This window comes from Bos grunniens, chromosome 7 (genome assembly GCF_055505025.1).
Source record: "Bos grunniens cultivar Pamir isolate PY7600 chromosome 7, Bosgru_T2T1.0, whole genome shotgun sequence".
Taxonomy (NCBI): Eukaryota; Metazoa; Chordata; class Mammalia; order Artiodactyla; family Bovidae; genus Bos; species Bos grunniens.
Window position 1 is genome coordinate 34,149,941 of NC_141171.1, and position 13,408 is coordinate 34,163,348.

General features: G+C 39.6%; 1 protein-coding gene across 30 annotated transcripts in view; it reads right to left on the reverse strand.

The window, feature by feature from the left end:
* The window catches only part of PRR16 (proline rich 16), a 1,143,323-nt gene that overhangs the window by 1,106,949 nt on the left and 22,966 nt on the right, over positions 1-13,408 (reverse strand). Inside the window, exon 4 of one of the 30 annotated variants that reach the window (XR_015167110.1) lies at positions 5,271-5,447. The exons of 28 other annotated variants lie outside the window; for them this stretch is intronic. The gene's annotated coding sequence lies outside the window, so the exon portion shown is untranslated. Of the gene's footprint in view, positions 1-5,270; positions 5,448-12,502; positions 13,111-13,408 lie in introns of those variants that run through there. One more of the 30 variants, XR_015167106.1, reaches the window with a different exon arrangement.

Here is a 13,408-nt window from a genome sequence, read left to right on the forward strand (position 1 = left end):
ACATTAGGTACACCTAAGCTTCCTGTCCCAGGGTAAAGCTCTGAGCAGCATTTTCTATGGCTCCTTAGACTCTCAGGGAACAAAGGGACAAGATAGAAACTCTCACTTTTTGCTTTACACACTGTATATGATTTAAACTTATTATCTTTTAAAAAAGCATTCACTTTTACAATTTACAAAAGTGTACAGAATCAATAGGACAATCACAAATTCAATAAAAGGGTGTGAAAGGGGGAAGAATCTAGCCAGATGGATGGCCAGGATGAATAGATATTTTGTGGCGCTATTTATAAAGACTGAAAACACAAGAGTAACAGGATTATCAGGGATGATAAAGTTCAATTTTAAACACAGTGAATGTGAGGCAACAACATCCAGGAAATAATGCAATAGTATGAAAATTATTTTTCCATGATCTAGCCATATAAAAGAGGGGCTCAGGGTATTTAATCATACATAAAGAGTCTCGATATTAATTCCATTTAAATAAGACAGGCAAGATATGAGTTTTCAAGCAATCTGTTAAAACAAAGCTTAGTAAAATCCTAGTTTTTAAGCAACAAGCAAAACTATATCGTAAGATTTGGAAGGTATAATTTATAAAACTAAACAATACAAGTTGTTCACTTTTGCAATTCTGATCTAATGGGGAAACTTTTATCATTTAATTCTTAACCTTGACTGTCACGTGATGTCATATCCGAAACCATTGCACTATATTGTGTGGTTTAAATACACCAATGTTATTCTACTCAGTTGTTGAAACAAGGTTTCCAAGGCTGGACTTCATGGATTTTAGAAGCTGAATATCCACTCAGTTTGACCTCAAACACCTATTCCCTTTACTCTAATTACCCAGATGTTATCATTTTCATTTTTTTTTTTTTTTTTTTTTTTTGTGTGTGGTTTTCAGACCACGGCCAGTAGCACCTCCTACGAACCTGTTACAAGCCCGCAACCCTTGCTTGTGTCTGTTATCATTTTCTATGTATGCCGTGAAATGAAAATTTTAAACTCACTGGATTGAAATACTCTAAATGAATACAATTATATACTGTTTTATCAACTCACTAAAGATATTTTCCATTCATTTGCCTGAATAGCATATCAAAAATTCTATTTAGGTACCAAATAAAATATGAGACATATATCCTACTGCACACCTACTACATTTTTATTTATTTTTTTATAGAAGTAAATGTAAACATATATTTTTTCCAACATAGTACTCCACAGAATCATGAGATGGGGACAATGATATTCAAAAGATCCTTCTTGCTGGTTTTTCCTTTGTCACCCTTTATTGCAGGCTAAACTAAAATTAACTTTCCCTTTCACATCTACATAACATTACCACCTTGCTTTGGTGCGTCAGAGAAACAGAATTAAAACTCATGTTGACATGACTAAATGCTTGGCATGTATTGAAGTCATTTGGGACAAGACAGTTTTTTTGTATATGGTGAAAACAGTCAAGAATAGTTTTAGTCCTTCCTGTCCTACAAACTAAGCCATCACCATCATCCCCTTTCTAGATAACTACTGAACCTCATAGTTCAGTAGGTAAAGAATCCACCTGGAATGCAGGAGACCCCAGTTCGATTCCTAGGTTGGGAAGATCCAGTGGAGAAGGAATAAGCTACCCACTCCAGTATTCTTAGGCTTCTCTTGTGGCTCAGCTGGTAAAGAATCTGCCTGCAATGCAGGAGATCTGAGTTCGATCCCTGGGTTGGGAAGATCCCCTGGAGAAGGGAAAGGCTACCAGCTCCAGTATTCTGGCCTGGGGAATTCAATGGACTGTATAGTCCTTGGGGTCACAAAAAGTCAGACACAACTGAGCGACTTTCACTTTCAGTGAACCTCAAACTCTTTCAACTTCATCCCATCAAAATAAATTCTTAGGACATTACCTAATAAACTCATTTAAGACAAGACATAAATTTGTGATAAAGCCAAAAACTATCTCCCCCAAGTATATCTTTATTTTTACAAGAGAAAAACTTTAATAGTTCTTTCAGATATTAGTATCAGGTTGATCAAGTATTCTACACAAAAGAAATATTTTCAAATCCTCAAGTCTGGACTAGTTAGGTAGCTAAATGACCAATCCATTATTCCCACAAATGTATAGTTTAAGACTTAGAGTAAAAACACTAGATGGAAGAAGGAGCTATTATTTTCTTCAAAGGGAAAATGAATTTGTGCCCAACTAGCTGTTCATCTTGAATTAGCTAGCTTCCTGTCATTCGTGGTCTGACTATTTGTCCCATATCCCTTACCTGAAGTCATCAGTATCACCCAGAATTGCTCATTGGACGCTTTTCGTTGTTGTTGTTAACATAGGAGTAGTACAGTAACTAGGACCACTAGTCACTGTGTCTGCAAGAGAATTGAAAATCTAATGCATGCATGCTTACGCCACAGCTTGACCACCACTGCTTCCCAAAGGGTTATAAATATTCTATTTTTTCCATTTCACAACCATGAAGATTAAGAAACCACACATATTTAGTGCTATTTCTCTTTGAAATACACCACTCTACATAGGTTCTGTACCTAAAGCAGTGAGACATAAAAAGTTTCTGTCCCTTGCACACAGGTTAGCAGAAAACATAAATGTGGTTTTGACTCATAGACATTGAAGGGCAATTGTTAATGGTGACTGAGAAGTAAGAAAAAAGAAGTGAACCACTAAACTTATTAACTCAAATACTAACTTAAGTCTTATCCAACCTTCATAAAATATTTTTCAAGAAAAAAGGTAATATACAAAGTGTTCAAATACCAACTTTAGGGTTGTGAGTTCTGTTTCCGCTACAGCTGTGACTTGCCTTCAGGAGTCTTTTCATTGAGGGAGACAGGGAGACATTTGACTTTCCATGACCTGGGCTTCTACTGGGTGGGTGAGTCTTCCACTCTACCTGCTCCACCCAGAAGAAACATTCAGAGTAAACAATTTTTACTCTAGCCCTCATTAGCTCCTCCACATAAGGAGCTTTCCATACAAGAAGGTCACAAGATCAGAAATGAGGGGAAAAGAAGCAGCTACATCTGCCTTTGGATCCAAGTTGCATGTTCCATTTCAACTTGAATACTAATAAAGCTCTGTTCTTCCACTCTCACTGGGACAAGAGATGAATAACAATATTCTCCAACACACTTTTAAACTGGAGTAAATAAAAGATAATTTTAGCTTTTAGTTTTACACTTCAGAGTTGAAACAGGAGGGAAGGGGGCAGGGCACAACCATTAAAAGAATGACATGGCCACAGGACATCACGAAAACTGGTTAGAACCAACTAGGTCTAAGATGGTGGATGATTCCTTGAGCCTCATTATCTGCCATTGTAATACATTAGTTTATGCTAAATGGGACACCCATCAGCTCCATGACAATTCTGAGGCCAACCATAAATGGTCAAAAAGTGGGTGGTGGCCCAATTCCTGGAAGTCTCCACCCCTAAAATAACTGGAATAATTCTCCTGCTCATTAGCCTATGAAATTACCCAGCCCATAAAAACTCACTGTGCCATATTTGGAGTCTCTCTCTCACCTTCTGAAATGGCCCACACCATCTGTGGTGTGTTTTCTCTCAAAATAAACCCACTTCTTACCTATCACTTCATCTCCAAATTCTTCCAAAAGCAAGAACCTTAAATTCACCAGCAGCATGATTGCAAAGCCAGACAGGAGAATCTGCTAAACCTCAGCCTCTCCTCTCACCTCTCTGGCACTTGAGAGTCACTCCCTTACTTTCCACAATTACTCTCCCACTCTCTCCCTACCTCACTCTTAATTTCCACCCTTTTCTTGTGCCTTGCTGCTGCTGCTGCTAAGTCACTTCAGTCGTGTCCGACTCTGTGCAACCCCATAGACGGCAGCCCACCAGGCTCCCCTGTCCCTGGGATTCTCCAGGCAAGAATACTGGAGTGGGTTGTCATTTCCTTCTCCAATGCATGAAAGTGAAAAGTGAAAGGGAAGTCGCTCAGTCATGTCTGACTCTTAGCATCCCCATGGACTACAGCCTACCAGGCTCTTCTGCCCATGGGATTTTCTAGGCAAGAATACTGGAGTGCGGTCTGCTAGAAATAGAGAAAAAGAAATCCACCAGGCATTTTCTCCCATCCAAGTACTAACCAGGCCTGACCCTGTTTAGCTTCCGAGATAAGAGGAGATCAGGCACATTCACGGTGGTATGGCCATAGACTGCCAGACATTTTATAACCTTGCCCAGTAGATGCTCCACTATTATGTGCAGGGCATGTCAGGGAATGTTTCCAGGCATCCTTACAGGCAGCTAGGGACCCGAACCACAGGATCTTTGCCCCCTGGGTTTGCCTTGTGCTCAGTCACTTCAGCGTGTGGGATTTTCCCAAGCAAGAATACTAGAGTGGGTCGCCATGCTCTCCTCCAGGGGATTTTCCAAACCCAGGGACTAAAGCCACATCTCCTGCATTGTAGGTGGATTCTTTACCACTGAGCTACTGCCAGCAGTGGAGCCTCCGGTTTGTTAACTGTTAACAGATTCAATACAGGAGCCCCTGGTGCTTCAGATGGTAAAGAGTCTGCCTGCAGTGTGGGAGACCTGGGTTCAACCTCTGGTCAGGAAGATCCCTTGGAGAAGGAAATGGCAACCCACTTCAGCATTCTTGCCTGGAAAAATCCGTGGTCAGAGGAGCCTGGTAGGCTACAGTCCATGGGATTGCAAAGAGTCTGACATGACTGAGCAACTTCACTTTAATAGATTCAATGGCGTAAAAATACAAAATACAGCCTAACTCAGAGTTTGTGCCACAGTTATGGCAGCTGCAATCCCTTCGGGAACTCCCTCGCGAGGTGGGTATTAGAAGTGGTGGATGGTCTCGCCATGTGTGGTTGGGACTCATAGTGGGTCTAAGGTTAACTGCCCAACTTTGGTGTTTGGTCAGACCCCTCCAGGGTCCACTCTGACTTCCCTGCCACCCTTCCTGGTTAGGGCGGGACAGGCAACTCATGCTGGGTGGGTCAGGCGCACGGCCCCACCCCCAGGATACATGCCTGAGCAATGACCCACATTTACTGTGTTCAACTAGGGATGTTGCAGGGCCCTCCATCTCTCTAACTAGAGTCACAGTTCCCCCCACATCAGCTGCCACATCTGCACCTGCACCCAGCCCTACTGTCTGCTGGGCAGAGCACCTGTGGGAAGGTGTGGGGAGAAGATGGCCCCAAGGCCCCAGGGGTACTACCCACAAAAGTGTGCGTGTCACTGGCTCCGTCATATCCGACTTCTGGCAACCCCATGGACCATAGCCCACCAGGCTCCTCTGTCCATGGGGTTCTCCAGGCAAGAATACTGATGTGGGTTGCCATTGCCCTCCTCCAGGGGATCTTCTGACCCAGGGATACAACACGAATCTCTTACTTCTCCTGCATTGGCAGGTGAGTTCTTTAGCATTAGCGCCACCTGAGAAGCAGGAAAGGGAGGGGAAAAGAGAAGTTTTTTTCTTTTTTTCTTTTTCACAAACCATCTCTGTTAATGGCCGGTGCTTGTTTCCTAAAACTTACCAGGTTTTTAGAAGAAAAGGCTGGGACTTAAAGCCCCTTTAAGTGGCTTCCCTTATGGTTTAAATAGATCTTTGGGGGCTTCCTTTGTGGCTCAGATGGTAAAGAATCTGCCTGCAATGCAGGAGACCCAGGTTAAATCCCTGGGTTGGGAAGATCCTCTAGAGAAGGGAATAGCAACCCACTCCAGTATTCTTGCCTGGAGAATTCCATGGAGAGAGGGGCCTGGTAGCTACAGTCTATAGGGTTGCACAAGAGTCAGGCATGACTGAGTGACTAACACACTTTTCATATTTTCAGAAACTGATTTCATGATCCCAATCTTTACATCTCCTCATATCCAAAAAGGGACTAAATCCTTTCATGATGACATCAGCTCCTTGTGACTAGCAGAAAACCTTTTGTAAAATAAGTGCTTGATTGCACTGAACTCCCCCTTCACCAAAATTATATATACTGACCTTCCCCTACTACCTCTTTAGAACAGTTTCTTAGAGCTATGTGAGGTACTCTGTCCTGGGGTACAGTCCTCGTTTTTCCCCCAAATAAAACTTAACTTGCAGCTCTCACATTGTGCATCTTTTTTTAGTAGACAATGGTATTGCCAAAATTAATTTGTAAAAGACTTCCATTTAATTGGCTTAAAGAAAAGTGTTTATAGCTTATATAAATATTCATAAATATAAAACTGGTCAAAATTAATTTCAGGTTTATGTCATCTGAGAAATATTCAATACTAAACTATAGTATTTGGTATTGAAGATGGCTTAAGTTGTTGGTCTGATTAATATAGACATATTTTTAGAGTCATCAGTGTTAAGTGTAAGTATGTCAGTTGTACCTAAGTTTACTAGAGATCAAATAAAACCTTATTCTCTCTGTTACATATTTGTCAATAATAAAAGTAACTGTAAAAAAACTTATAAGGAAAGCAGGATATGTGTTTTCAGTAAAGAAAGTATAAGGAGTGAAGGCAATGGCACCCCACTCCAGTACTCTTTCCTGGAAAATCCCATGGACGGAGGAGCCTGGTAGGCTGCAGTTCATGGGGTTGCTAAGAGTCGGATACGACTGAGCGACTTCACTTTCACTTTCCACTTTCATGCTTTGGAGAAGGAAATGGCAACCCACTCCAGTGTTCTTGCCTGGAGAATCCCAGGGATGGGAGAGCCTGGTGGGCTGCCGTCTATGGGGTCACACAGAGTCAGACACTACTGAAATGACTTAGCAGCAGTAGCAGCAAGAGAAAAGAAAGTGTTTTCTGATTCTTTCTGGATGGAAAAAAACAAAGTGATAAAAACTTAGCAGCAGTAGCAGCAAGAGAAAAGAAAGTGTTTTCTGATTCTTTCTGGATGGAAAAAAACAAAGTGATAAGTAGAGAGAAAGTGATGGAAGGTTTGTGGAAATTGGATCCTGGGAAACGGGTTTTGTGCATGGTCAGGACTGAGTGAGTTTAGAATAAATTTAACTGAGTAAATGAATTTTAAAGGTAAGCTGATACAAAACCTGGATTTGGGTTTTCTCCTTGTTAAAAGTAGACGTTTTCTTAAAATGCTGAACCACCTTTATAACAAATTTTAAGTTTCCTTATCTTTTAAGTGATATAGTCTGTATTTTCCTTTGAAATATTTTATTGTCATTTTGGTTAAGAAATTAGTATTGTCCCACAGTGACCTGTGGTCTTATTTGACCACGTATTTTAAAACTTTTTGACAAGCTTCCCAAATATCAAATTTTAATGAAAGTTCTTTTGATTTCCAGCTAATTCTGGGGTGCTTTAGGGGGTCCCTGAGGTATTTCAAAGAAAGTTATTTAACTAGGATTATTTGGAATGTTAAATTAAATGTAATCATTCATAATTCTAGTTATTGTAACCAAGTTTCTTTATTGATTACAGTGTAATCAGATGTTTAGCCATGGCTTTTAAGTCTTTTGTCATTTATAGATATTTTTGTACTCTGATGCGGTTGCAAAAAGTGCTTCATCATCAAAGAGATTTGTAGAAAGACTATGGAAGCTGTTGTAACAGTTCCACATCAAAATGATGGCAATGAGAGGATTCCAACCCATAACCACTTAAAACAAGGAGTTCTCCAGCCTCTGGGACCCCCAGATCAGGCATCTAGAGATTTCTATTCCCTGACAGGCAGGGTCAATGCCCACACTTAGCCTTGAAGCAGTTACAGAAGAAAGACTGTTATCCCTCTGCTTCATAAGACTATGGGGGTAAAGTCTCTGAGGGAGCAATGAAACAAGAGGGAACGGGGCAGGGCACAATCTTTAAAGAATGACTTAGCCATAGGACAAGACAAAAACTGGTTAAAACCAACTAGGTCCAAGATGGCACAAGATTTGACTTCCATTAGACCTTGAGACTCATTATCCACTTATTTATTAGCATATGCTAAATGATGCACCCACCAGCACTATGACAGTTCTGAGACCAACCATAGGAGCCCAAAAAGTGGGTGGTGGCCCAATTCCTGGAAATCCCCACTCCTTCACCAAAATAATTGGAATTATTCTCCCATTTATTAGCCTATGAAATTACCCAACCCATAAAAACTAACCACTCCATATTTTCAGGCTCTCACTTTCTGAGATGGCCCCCACTCTGTGGAATGTTTCCTCTCTAAATAAATCCATTTCTTAACTGTCACTTCATCTCCGAATTCTTTCACAACAAAGCAAGAACCTTACACTCACCAATCATTACAATTTTTTTTGAAAAGGCACTCATTTAAGATCATCAAATATTTTAAGCTATAAAAATAAGTCCCAAGTTGACAATTCTCTGACCAAACTTTTTCAAGATGCAAGAAAATCTGCTCAGTTAGGAAGCTGCCCTCTTCTAAGCTCAGCAGTGATGCAAAACATATCTGCAGTCACTAAAACCACTTCCAAATTGAACTGCCTGATGTCTGTAAAGAGCAATGCCTTTAAAATGTCAAAAAAAGTTATAGAAAAAAAAACAACTAGAGAAAACTGTTTATTCCAAACAAATGTTTTCATTTTGTCTACAGCTAAGGTTTCTGTGAGATAAGACCCTGAATTAAAACAGCACACAGGCCAAGGTTACTGCCCATGTAATTAAATGTCAGACTGAAAAAAAGAGGGTAGTCAGAGAGCTTCATGTGAACTTTGATTCTGTAAATCAGTCACTGAATTCAACAACCTCGCTGCGTCTTAGTAGAACTAAAGGCAGATAATTTCCTAAAGCCAAAAATAAGAAATAAGGGGGAAAGTATGTCATCTCAAGCCCCCCAACATCCTCCCACACTGAGACCCTCTCTGCCTCGTCTTTAGCCTCACATTCCAGTCAGGCACTCAAAGGGAATTTTTTCCAAGATTTACCCCTCTGCTTTCTCTTTCTTTCAGATCATTTAGTTGACCTAAAATTCACAGTTGATGGTAATAGCTGAAAAACTCCTTGACGGGTAAAATACTACCAACCTACTTCTGGTTAGCAAACATTTTTCATATCAGACTGATTTAACACAGTAAATGGTCCGCATATTGAAAAAATGAATGAGCAATTCTCTCTGAATTAAAATAGGCAAGGGTTTCTCCCCAAGGTTCTTACGATGAAAGCAGTGTTAACTAATATGAAAGGCTGTCTGCAGTTGTCTCACTTCTTCCCAAGGGTTTTCTGCACCTCTAAGGAACTGTACATTTTGATTCTAAACTAACGTTCCTTAGAGGTGAAGAAAACCCTTGAGATAAAAATTTAATGTAAACCCAGCTTTAGCCCTGAGGTGTTTGTCAGAAGCAAATATAAGACCATTTTGGGATGAAGCTCCCAAAATCCAAGTTATGAGGATATTTTACACACACACACAAAAGCCACACCTAAAATAATCTCACATTTTAAAATTATAAAGCTCATAAGGAATCAATTTTCCATTACATTTGAATACTCAGACTAAACTTTTAAAAACTTTGGAGATTATTTTACATCTATAGAAAAAAAGTATTTTGAAATCTGATTTCTTTGATGAAAGTTTACAAAAATGACTGATGGAAAAAAATTGGAGTATCCCTCCCTGTATTACCCTTACTCATCCCTGGAACTAATTCAAGCTGAACTTGAAGCTTAATCACTATTACTTAGAATTGTCCGACTCTAATCAAAGTAGGGTGTTCAATTTCAGTTGGCACTTAGGTCAACACAATATGAAATGGAAAATTATAAATGTTAGGATAAAGAAAATCCCCTTTGTCTTTTTTCTGAGAAAGTTGGCAGAAAATCATTTTATTTCTAATATCATTCTTCTGTTCAAAGTTTTCTCAACTTAGGCATTAAAAACTGTCATTCTTACAAATATATATATAAAAGTTCATGCTGGGTTTACCTTTATGTTCACTCAGTAAATACTCAGTGAATGTTTATTGTGTACTTATTTGTTCAAGCCATGAAATTAAAAGACGCTTACTCCTTGGAAGGAAAGTTATGATCAACCTAGATAACATATTCAAAAGCAGAGACATTACTTTGCCAACAAAGGTCTGTCTAGTCAAGGCTATGGTTTTTCCAGTGGTCATGTATGGATGTGAGAGTTGGACTGTGAAGAAAGCTGAGCGCTGAAGAATTGATGCTTTTGAACTGTGGTGTTGGAGAAGACTCTTGAGAGTCCCATGGACTGCAAGGAGATCCAACCAGTCCATTCTGAAAGAGATCAGCCCTGGGTATTCATTGGAAGGACTGATGCTAAAGCTGAAACTCCAGTACTTTGGCCACCTCATGCGAAGAGTTGACTCATAGGAAAAGACTCTGATGCTGGGAGGGATTGGGGGCAGGAGGAGAAGGGGACGACAGAGGATGAGATGGCTGGATGGCATCACTGACTCGATGAACATGAGTTTGAGTGAACTCTGGGAGTTGGTGATGGACGGGGAGGCCTGGCGTGCTGCAATTCATGGGGTCGCAAAGAGTCGGACACGACTGAGCGACTGAACTGAACTGAACTGATTTGTTCTAGATGCTCTTCTCAGGTTAGAGGGCAAGACCGAAAATACTTATTAGGAATTAAATTCAGCAAAGGTATAACATCTAAAATCAAGTCTATCACTAAATTCTCCAAGGGGTGAGTATATACAAGGAAAAGCAGAGTTCTGAGGCATAAGACAGTGATTAAAGTTCAGGAATAGTAAAAACAAAATCTAAGCTGAAGAGAAAGAGTCACATTTCAAAGAGGAAAATGAACATAAGTTATTGAGAGATTCAACAAAGTGCAAAGTTCAATGTCAGAATAATGGGAAACGAGGGCCATTGAACTTAGTGGTTGGAAAATCACCAGAGATACTCATTAAATAGCAAAAATTAAGACCTTTATAAACAGAAAAAATGAGTGGTGAGAAAATGGTGATAATTAGCATTCATTCCAGATATTCAGCAGAAGTAAAGATGATAACAGCTGTAGGGAGAGTGACAGGTTGTAAAAAGCTGCCTTTGGGCTTTCCTTATAGCTCAGTTGGTAAACAATCTGCCTGCAATGCAGGAGACTCCGGTTCGATTCCTGGGTTGGGATTTCTGTTGGAGGGTGGATAAGCTACCCACTCCAGTATTCTTGGATTTCCCTGGTGGCTCATCTGGTAATGAATCTGCCAGCAATACGGGAGACCTGGGTTTGATTCCTGGGTTGGGAAGATCCCCTGGAGAACGGAAAAGCTACCCACTCCAGCGTTCTGGCCTAGAATATTCCATAGAGAGTTGGATGTGACTTTCACTTTCTTTTACTTTCGAAGGAATGAAGTAAAATTTAATCAATAAAAACTGATAATAGTAATTCAAGAGGAGGTATATAAGGCAACTTCTGTTGGGTATTAGAATCAAAGATGCAAGCAGAGGGTTAACACTGAGGAGAAGTGACAGCTCTTCACTGGAAAGGTTCTCATAGATGTTAAGACCTCATATGAGGTAACACAGAAGCTTCTGTGAGAGGGGTTCAGTCAGCACATTCCTCTGTGGAGGAGGGAACGAGGGAAGAGCTGTGGGGAGCTCCTTAGGCCCTATGGAAGAGAGACAACAATCTGCGTGGCAGACCATGGCTGGAGGACCCGGGCTGTCCTCAAGATATTTATGAATGAATGAATAAAACTAAAATAAAACATAAAGCACCACTGAGAGGGAGTGAATCAGGTCCATTAAGTTGGCTAGCAGGGTACAGTCCCAAAATTAACTTGAACAACTAAAAATGAGGCCTCTCATTATTTACAAAGCAAAAAAGACTAACAGAACAAAGTTAGCTGGAGTTCCTCCCACCCAAATAAACAATCAACCTAACACACAAACAAAATAAGAAAAAAAAACAAAAACAAGAAAAAAATTCTAAAAGGCAATTATATAACACATCAAAAAATATTTCTTTTTGTGTGTAAATCAACTACAATGTAGATTTTAAAAATTAAAGTATATCACATCTTTACCCTTTGTGTTTTAAAAAATTCTAACTCTGGCTAATTTTTCCTACAAAGTCATTTCTGAGCCATTGGCTGTGAATATCAGGTCTTTCACCACAGACAAAAGAATCTTGTCAATGATTGATATCCAGACAATATTACTTTGTGCCAGGGCATGTATGTTTATATTTTTTGTTTTGTATTGGTTGTTTTGAAATACAAAACAGGTTTCTCAAGAAGCAATCACTGGAGATCAAACCAATGCTTCCTAAAAATGACAGGAAAAACCTGGCCTGCTCTCGATGGGCAGTGACTTATTTTGTCCACCTTTTACCAGCTTGCAGATGAATATTTTATATCCACATTCATAGGTAAAAAATCAGCAATACTTATTCCATTGAGGCCAAGAGATAAAAAGCAATTTGATAAGTTTACCACATACATAATCACCAGCTTTCAGCTTTGGTATTATTTTGGAAAAGTCTGATATGCTTGTTAGTAAAGCACAGCACAGATTCAACAATGCCCCAGACTGTCTTGATGATTTTTTGTTCTCTATTTATTTATTTATTTAATGGATTTTTATAACTGTGCTCATTCCTGAAGCTTTGAGGCAAACACAGACATGTACTCACACGCAACAAATTTCCAGCAAATAACTTCAATGGCATCAAAGAGAAAAATTAACAAGATTTTTTTTAAGTATTCTTGTATTATCTTTCCATCTACATAGGCTCTATAGACAAAGTAGTATTTGATTCAACTGGAATCCCACGGTATAGCCTTAGGATACTATTAATGTTTTTTTCATAAAAAGAGAGGTCATCTCTAAAAAGACATAAACATAGATTCAAGGATTCCCTCTTCTGTGAAAACTTCCCTAACCACATTGCAACAACTAATCATTAGAACTTTCAGAATTACCGAGGATATCCTTTGGGGAGCATTTGTTTTAGTTTAACAATCCTTGACGTTTCATTTAAATTTCTAAGTCATTAAGATACTAATTCTTTTCTTGGTTTTACTGTTATTACTGGTAGAGAAATTGTAGGAAATAGTAAACGGTCATTTTTCCTATGTAGAGGATCCCCAAGACCACATCCTACTTCAGTGATTTACTAGGAAATCTCACAGGACTCAGCATATAGTTGTCTTCATGCTTAACTCTTGTTGAAGCAAATGCATACAAAAAAAAAAAATCAGCAAAAGGTAAAAAGCACATGTGACAAAGTCAAAAGGAATCCAGATACAAGCGTCCGAGAATCCCTTCCCAGTGGAGTCATACAGATCTTAATTCCCTCAGCATCAAACTGTGACAGTACATGTACAGAACCATCTATCAGACAAACTCTTGAGAGACTCTGTGCCCAAGGTTTCATCAAAGACTGGTCACATGGACACAGGCAACCTCTGCCCAAATTCCAGACTCCCAGAAGTAAAACAGGCGCTCTGCATAAACCACAC